Raw genomic sequence first — 8,296 nt, forward strand, 5'->3', positions numbered from 1 at the left:
ATTGAAGGCAGGGCTCAGAGGCAGAGCAAGGCTTATCCTTAGCCCCAAGGCTCTCACACAGAGCTCTGCCCACTTTGAAAATTGCGGTATCAAAGGAACTTCTGCAGATGTCAAATTCCACGACATGCCATCAATTTGCAAGAGTTAGCAACACTACCTTCCCCTAGCTGCTCAGGGGGGCTCACCTTACCCATCGCTATCCCCAGACAGGGAACTGCCATTCTATCCCCTCCATCCCACCCCAAAGAGCCCCATCACTGTCCTCTGCACCTCACTCAGTCTCTCTCCCACACCCCATCCCCCTACAACACCATAATCTGCTCCTGCTCCCCCTCACTTTCCCTATCCACTTTTCACAGTGTCCCTGCTGCTCCTCACTGTCCCATCCAGCCCCCTGAACCATAGACTGGCAGCCACTTTGCCTGTGGGCCTGGCTTCAATCTCACTGAAAACTGTGGGAGGTGGCAGCAAACTTTATTAAGGGCAGCTTCACTTCCACATGCAAATAGACCAGTGGTTCTGAAACTGTGAGTTGGGACCCCAAGTGGGTCACAACTTCATTTTAATGGGATTTTCAGGGCTGGTATTAGACTTGCTGAGGCCCAGGGCCAAAGCCAAAGCCCATGCCCCACCAGGGGCGGCTCTACAAATTCGGCCGCCCCACGCAGTCATGCGCGGGAGGCGCCCCGGAGCCGCGGGAGCAGCGGACCTCCCGCGGGCATGACTGCGGAGGGTCCGCTGGTCGCGCGGCTCGGCTGGACCTCCCGCAGCTGCGGGTGGTTCGCTGGTCCGGTGGCTCCGCTTGAGCTGCCGCAGGACAGCCTGCCGCCCCCCCGGGAAAGGGCCGCCCCAGGCGGGTGCTTGCCCCGCTGGGCTCTGGAGCCGGCCCTGTGCCCCACTGCCTGGAGCCTGATTTTGGAATTAAATATATAGAGCCAAATCCTACACTCCTCACTTAAGCAATATTCCCAGTGACATCAACAGGAGATTTGTCTGAGTAAAGGCTACATAAGGGCTGCAGGATTTGGTGCATTTATTTTATCAAAAAAAAGTAATACTTGGACTTGGTAATATTATACTAAATAATATAACAATTTTTTACTGCTTGAAAAAGAAACTGGTGAGCAACTGTGTTAAAATTATCATTCAAATCTACAGATAATTTACCAGAATCTGCTCCTACTAGAGAGTTCTCTTAGTACTATGACTTGTCCTAAAACTCAGCAGATAATTTAATAAGAATAAAATCAAGGACATAGAAAGTGCATAGTTTCTTGAACAGTGAGACTGTGCAGTATCAAATTTCTCCAGTGATTATGTGGCCTTCAGCAGAGCATCACAGCCATACAGGACACAAATTCATTACTTTGTTATATGTGAAAAAGTTGCACAATGGTATTACATTGCTAAATATATAATGTTGTTGGGCCAAAACTGAGGTGCTGAAAACCTTGAATGGGAGTTGAGGGAGGCTCAAAACCTCACAAAACTAGGCACACACAATTGGAAAAGTATATTTTTAAACACCTACAAGATATTTTGTAGCTAACGTCTTCTATATACTTGTATTGGCTCAGATTTCTCCTTTCATGTCCTTGCAGGCAGAACTTTGCATTGACCCAAGCCCCACTCAGCATAGTGTCCATCTGCAAGGATACAGTTGCAGGATCAAAGCCATAAAATAGAAGACGGTATTAGCTACAAAATGTGTCTTATATTTGTACAATTCTGAGCATAACGGTCTTTGATCTTGACTGAGGTCTCATGGAACTACTGGAATGCTAGTAAGTAAAATAAATAAATAATAGCATTTAAAGGAAGACCATCAAGTGATTTAAGACCAACATTTAGGTTTAGACATATAGGCTAATAAATGCTAGTAAGAATCTAAAACAGTAGAACACATCAACATAACTGCTTTTAATATAGTTATTTTAAAATGTTAATACAGCCATTTTAAATGTAAACATTCTCCTGTAGTGCATGCAACCTGCCACTGCAGCATTGTACTACTGCATTAGAACCAATAGTGAAAACAACACTATACAAAACAGGTTAATTTCATTGTCCAAACTAAGAGAAGCATGGAATCTAATCCAACAGTACACATAGAACATAGTAAAATGTAAGATTTGTTTTGATAATCTAAAAGCACACTAGTTACACACGTGAGGGGGTTTGGGTATAATATATTATTTTAATTTTAGTTTCCTTTAAAGAACATTGGATGAAATTACTGCTTTAAAATACATTTATTCTAACAGACCACACTTTTGAAATGGAATGACTGCCCCCTGGTGGAGAGTCAAGGAATCAAAGTATATAAGCAAACCACTCGCCTTATACCAAATGGCTGGTATTGCCAGTGTTTTGGGGTACTTTTAGAAGCTGTAGAATGTATTTGCATATGTAACACCACATAACTATAAATAGGGCAGATTTATATTTGCCATTAACAAGTAGTAAAATCTAAAGAGGTGACTTTACTTACCATTTTAAATTAAATGCAATTAAGCACTAGAATCAGGTCTGTGAAATGCCATAGCAGCACTTTCTCTGACAGTCTCATCAGTTTCTTCAAACCCTACGCTTTCATTAAAAAAAAAGTTTCTTGCCCTTATGTGGTTGCACAGATATCTATCTGAATATGAATCAATGTTGGCCTTTTGTTTGCTCATTCAGACATTTCAATCATCACCTGATTGGCTACCCCTGCAAAATAACTCTAAGTCTCTCCGTTTAAAGATAGCTGTGCAGTATGAACCCACAGACAGAAGAGTCCAATGGACACTATAAGTTGGCCCTTCTGATTACACATCACAGAGATAATTTTACACATTTGAATGCTAATGCAACATTTTCTGCATAGGTTGAGACAGCTAATGCATGTGCCAATCCTCACATAACAAATATTCAACAGCACACTTCTCAAGGAGAACCTCTCTTCTGGCCTTCAAAAAACCCACCAACCTCATCATCAAAAGCAAGCTCCCCACAGATCAGGAATCACTAATGCCAGAACAATAAATGCAAAACCTGCAGATATATCTCCACTGATGAACACCCCCCCCCTAATGCATCTTTCAAGATCCATTGGTCCTACACATGCCTATCACAATACGTGGTGTACCTCATCCAGTGCATCAAATGCTCCAACAACTGCTACATGGGTGAAACCAATTACTCCGCTCTCAAATGAACTCACACAGGAAAATGATAAAAACAAAAACACCACATCACCTGTGGGTGAACACTTTTCACAAAACAATCACTCTATATCTGATCTATCAGTCCTCATCCTCAAAGGAAACCTACACAACACTTTCAGAAGACTAGCCTGGGAGCTTAAATTCATAACTTTGCTAGACACTAAAAAACAGACTTAATAAAGACAGTGGATTGATGGCTTATTACAAAAATCTGTAACCCACTAATACCCCTTTTTGTCCTATGACTACAGGGGTGTTAATGGGCCACTTCATCTTGCATGATCCCATAGAACATGTGCTAACTACCTATGATAAACTAACTGTTTAATCTTGTATTTAGCTGCAACATTCTCAGTACCTTTCCCAGATCCGAAGAAGAGCTCTGTGTAGCTCAAAGCTCAAAAATCTCAAAAGCTTGTCTCTCTCACAACAAAAGTTGGTTCAATAAAAGATATTACCACCTTGTCTCTCTGCCTCTCAAGGAGAAATCTATGGGCAGTAGAGTTAAGGAAAATAAGAAAAAGGTTTCTTTAAGTATATTCAGAACACAAAGAATCCTAAAAATTGCACTGGTCAATTAGTAGGTGGAGATGATAGAATTGTCAATAATAATTCAGAAAAGGAAGAAATGTTCAATAAATATTTTTGTTCTTATTTACGAGGTTAGATGATGTAGTTGTTTGATCATCACTAGATGATCTACTTTCTACTCCAATAGTAATTCAAGGAGGATGTTAAACTGCAGATACTACAGACATACATTTTGAAATCAGCATGTCCAAATAACTTGCATTCAAGAGTTTTGAAAGAATTGGCAGAGGAACTCTCTAGTCTGTTGGTTTTGATAAGTCTTGAAACACTGGGGAAGTTCCAGAAGACTGGAAGAAAGCAAATGTTGTACCAATATTTAAAAAGGGTAAAATGGATCACAAGCAAAATAATGGAATGGCTGATATGGAACTTGATTAATTAAAGGAAAGTAATGTAATTAATTCCAATAAACATGGGTTTATGGAAAACAGATCTGTCAAACTACCCTGATATCTTTTTCTGATGGGATTACAAATTTGGTTGATAAAGGTACAAAAGTAGATGTAATATTATCACAGGCTCCTCTGAGTCAAAGGAGCATCTTATTAAGATAAACTCACCTTAATTTTTCAGCAATAAAATAACATTTAACTCAAGATGGCCACCTGGGCTTTAAATTCCCTAACATTCCTTTGCTAGTTCAACCAAAAGGTGTGTCAGAGTTAGACCCTGACCAGGCCAGATTGCTTGGATTATGATAGGGAAATCATACTTCCCCTGTCCCAGCTTCACCCAAACATGATCCTGGAAGCAGCCAGCCCTTGTTATCTTGCCTGCTTGAGCCTGATTGGCTTCTGCTTGCTTCCAGCCCTTCTAGCTGCTGGAAGATCAATTCTTCTTGGCTCTGCCAGCAGCTGATCCTGGCTGACCTTTCTAGGTAGCTCTTGGAAGACTAAACTCACTGCATTTTTTTTTCCCAAAAGGATACCTTCTTCAGGTAGGGTGTATCAAGACAGCAGGGCCTCCAGCAGGGAGCAGCAAATGCCTGGTACACCTCATCACAAATATATTTTGATTTCTGTAAGGCATTTGACTTGGTATCACATGGCATTTTGATTAAGAAACTGGAATGATATAAAATCAACATGGCCCACACTGAATGGATTAAAAACTTCGTAGCTGGTAAGTCTCAAAATGTAATTTTTAACGGAATCATCACTGAGCAGTGGTGTTTCTAGTGGGGGCCTCAAGGGAGTCAGTACTTGGTCCTATGTAATTTAATGCCTTTAACAATGACCTGGAAGAAAACATAAAATCATTGTTGATAAAGTTTGCAGAAGACCCAAAGACTGGGAGAGTGGCAAATAATAAAGAGAGGACAGGTCACTGATACAGGGCAATCTGGATTGCTTAGTAAATCAGGCACAAGCACATAAAATGTGTTTAAATACTTCCAAATGTAAAGTCATACATCTAGGAACAATGATTGTAGGCCATACTTACAGGATAGGAGACTCTATCTTGGTGATTCTGAAAAAGACTTGGGGGTTCCTGGTGGATAATCAGCTGATCATGAGCTCTCAGTGTGATGCTGTGGCCCAAAGGGCTAATGCTATGCTTGAATGTATAAACTGGGGAATCTTAAATAGGAGTAGGAGGTTATATTACCTTTGTATTTGGTTCTTGTGCAACCGCTACTGGTGCAATCCTCTGTCCAATTCTGGTGTCCACAAATCAAGAAGGATGTTGAAAAATTGCAGCGGTTCAGAGAATAGTCATGAGCACGATTAAAGAATTGGAAAATATGCCTTATAATGATGGACTCAAGGAGCTCAATCTGTTTAGCTTAACAAAGAGAAGGTTAAGGAGTGACATGTAAGTAGCTACATGGGGAACAGAAATTTGATAAGACAGCTCATCAATCTAGGAGACAAAGATATAACAGGATCCAATGGCTGGAAGCTGAAGCTAGACAAATTAGACAGAGTAGAAATAAGGCATACATTTTAAACAGTGAGGGTAATTAACCACAATTAACCATTGGAACAGCTTTCAAAGGGTTGTTGTCAGTTCTCCATCATTGGAAATTTTAAAATCAAGAGTGGATATTTTTCTAAAAGACATTCTCTAGTTTGGACAACAATCTAGTTCAGACAACAAAGTTGTTCTCTTTTGCCACAAAGGGCAGGACAAGAGGCAATGGGTTCACGCTATAGCAAGGGTGCTCAAACTGGGGGTTGGGACCCCTCAAGGGGTTGTGAGGTTATTACATGGGGGGTCACAAGCTGTCAGCCTCCACCCCAACCCCACTTTGCCTCCAGCATTTATAATGGTGCTAAATATATTTAAAAAGTGTGTTTAATTCATGGTAGGGGGTCACACTCAGGCTTGCTATGTGAAAGGGGTCACCAGTACAAACGTTTGAGAACCACTGCACTACAGCATAGCAGATTTAGATTAAATCTCAGGAAAAACTTCCTAACTGTAAGAAGAGTAGGACACTGGAACAGATGCCTCAGGAAGTTGTGGAAGCTTCTTCAGTGGAGGTTTTCAAAAGGAGGCTGGCTAGCCACCTGTCTTGGATGGTTTAGACACAACAAATCCTGAATCTTAGCAGGGGGTTAGACTAGATGACCCTTGTGGTCCCTTCTAACCCTATGAGTCTATGATTAACCCAGGGTGATCCTATGGCCTGTGTCATGCAGGAGGTTAGACTAGATGATCACAATGTTCCCTTCTCACTTAATAACCTATGAAATTATGAATGTCTGCCTGCCAGTCAATCATCTAATGGTGTCCCCTCAGTATCTCAGTTCTATAAATAAACGTGCAAAGCCCTTCTATTGGGCATTCAGCTATAATGCCCAATATTTAGTGTGCCTCCAGCCATCTACTCCAGTTAGAGAGGGTCAGTCCCATTCTGGCAGGCGTGCACAAGTATGTTTATAGAGGTATTTAAAGGAGGATGGAGGTTTTGGTGTTACAGAAAAAAGTATCTTTTGGTGTTCCCTAGCTAGGTTGTAGCAGACAGGGAGATAACTGAAGAACACTAGAATAAGGGTATCACCACAGAGCTCAATCAGAACGAAGCAGCTCATGTGATACTGTATAGAAGGAATGATAACCAGCTGTACACTAATGTATCATCACAAATGTATCACTACTATTACAATCACTAATGTACCATCATTATGGCACAATTGCACTAAGTCTGATACAAAGTATTACTTCTTGTAAGTATCAATAGAAAAGTTATAATTCAGGTTATGATTTTGTCATGGTTATTTTTAGTAAAAGTCAGGGACAGGTGTGGGCAATAAACAAAAATTCACAGGAGCCTGTGACCTGCCTGTGAGTTTCACTAAAAATAACTGGGGGTTCAGGGCTAGGTAGGGGGAGGAATGACAGCTGGGATCCCATGAGGGGGACTGACAGGTCGAGCCCCTACGCCCCCCGGGTGAGCACAGCTCCCACTCTGGAACTGACCACAGCTGCAGGGCAAGGGACACACAGTCCCGGCTCTACCCCTGGCCACAGCTGAGAGGTGGGGGTCACAGTCCTTGGAAACTGCGGAGTAGGGCCCTTGCTGCAGCCCCCTCCACAAGCCGTGGGGGAAGGGCGCACAGTCCCAGCTCCAGCACCCACCACAAGCTGCAGGGCAAGGGCGCATGGTCTTGGTTCCAGCCCCAGCTGTGGGACAGGGGAGCATAGCCCCAGCTCCAGACCCAACTGCAGGGCAGGGGTGCACAGTCCCACCTTCAGCCCTGGCTTCAGCCACTGACAGCTGAAGCCAAAGAAGTCATGGAGGTCTGGTAGTCACAGAATCCATGACTGCTGTGACCTCTGTGACGAACTCATAGCCTTCGTTAAGATTTGCTAAGTGTGATAATCCTGTTTACATGCATTATCATCTTTGTATCTGAAGTTATGAAAATTGACCATGTATTTGTATCTCAAACGTGTTGTGTTCCTGGGTGATACCCACCAGACAGATTTACATCAGGATTAGACAGCCATGAGTTGATGGGCCATTGAAGACACTAAACACATCTAATGAGCTTTTCCTGGAGATGTTTCACAAAGCACTGAGGCCCAGTGACTCATCATGGCATGTAAGGACACATGAAGAGGATGCGTGACCTAAGACTCCATCTTTTGCCAGCAATTTTCCATGCACCTGGGCTGAAAGTTTAAGGGGAGACTGTGACATCACTTCTTTGTCTTCATCATCTGCTTCACATCCTTGGACTGCATTTCTAACAAGGAAGCTTTGAACAAAGGGACTGAATGACCCCTCCAACCAGTCTGGGCAAGCCATAGACTTTTTACAAGCTAGCAGATTTACATCACTGCTATGATTCTGACCTGCAATCGCTGAAAATCAACTGTAATGTATATAATCTTTTAACCATTCAATAACATTTTTCTTTTTATATTATTAAACCTTTAGTTTTTAGTTACTAAAGGATTGGTTCCAAGTGTGATTTTTGGGTAAAATCTTAATTATATATTGACCTGGTGAATTGGCTCGTCCTTTGGGATTGGAAGAACTTTAC

The sequence above is a fragment of the Mauremys mutica genome, chromosome 3, assembly GCF_020497125.1.
Source record: "Mauremys mutica isolate MM-2020 ecotype Southern chromosome 3, ASM2049712v1, whole genome shotgun sequence".
NCBI lineage: Eukaryota > Metazoa > Chordata > Testudines > Geoemydidae > Mauremys > Mauremys mutica.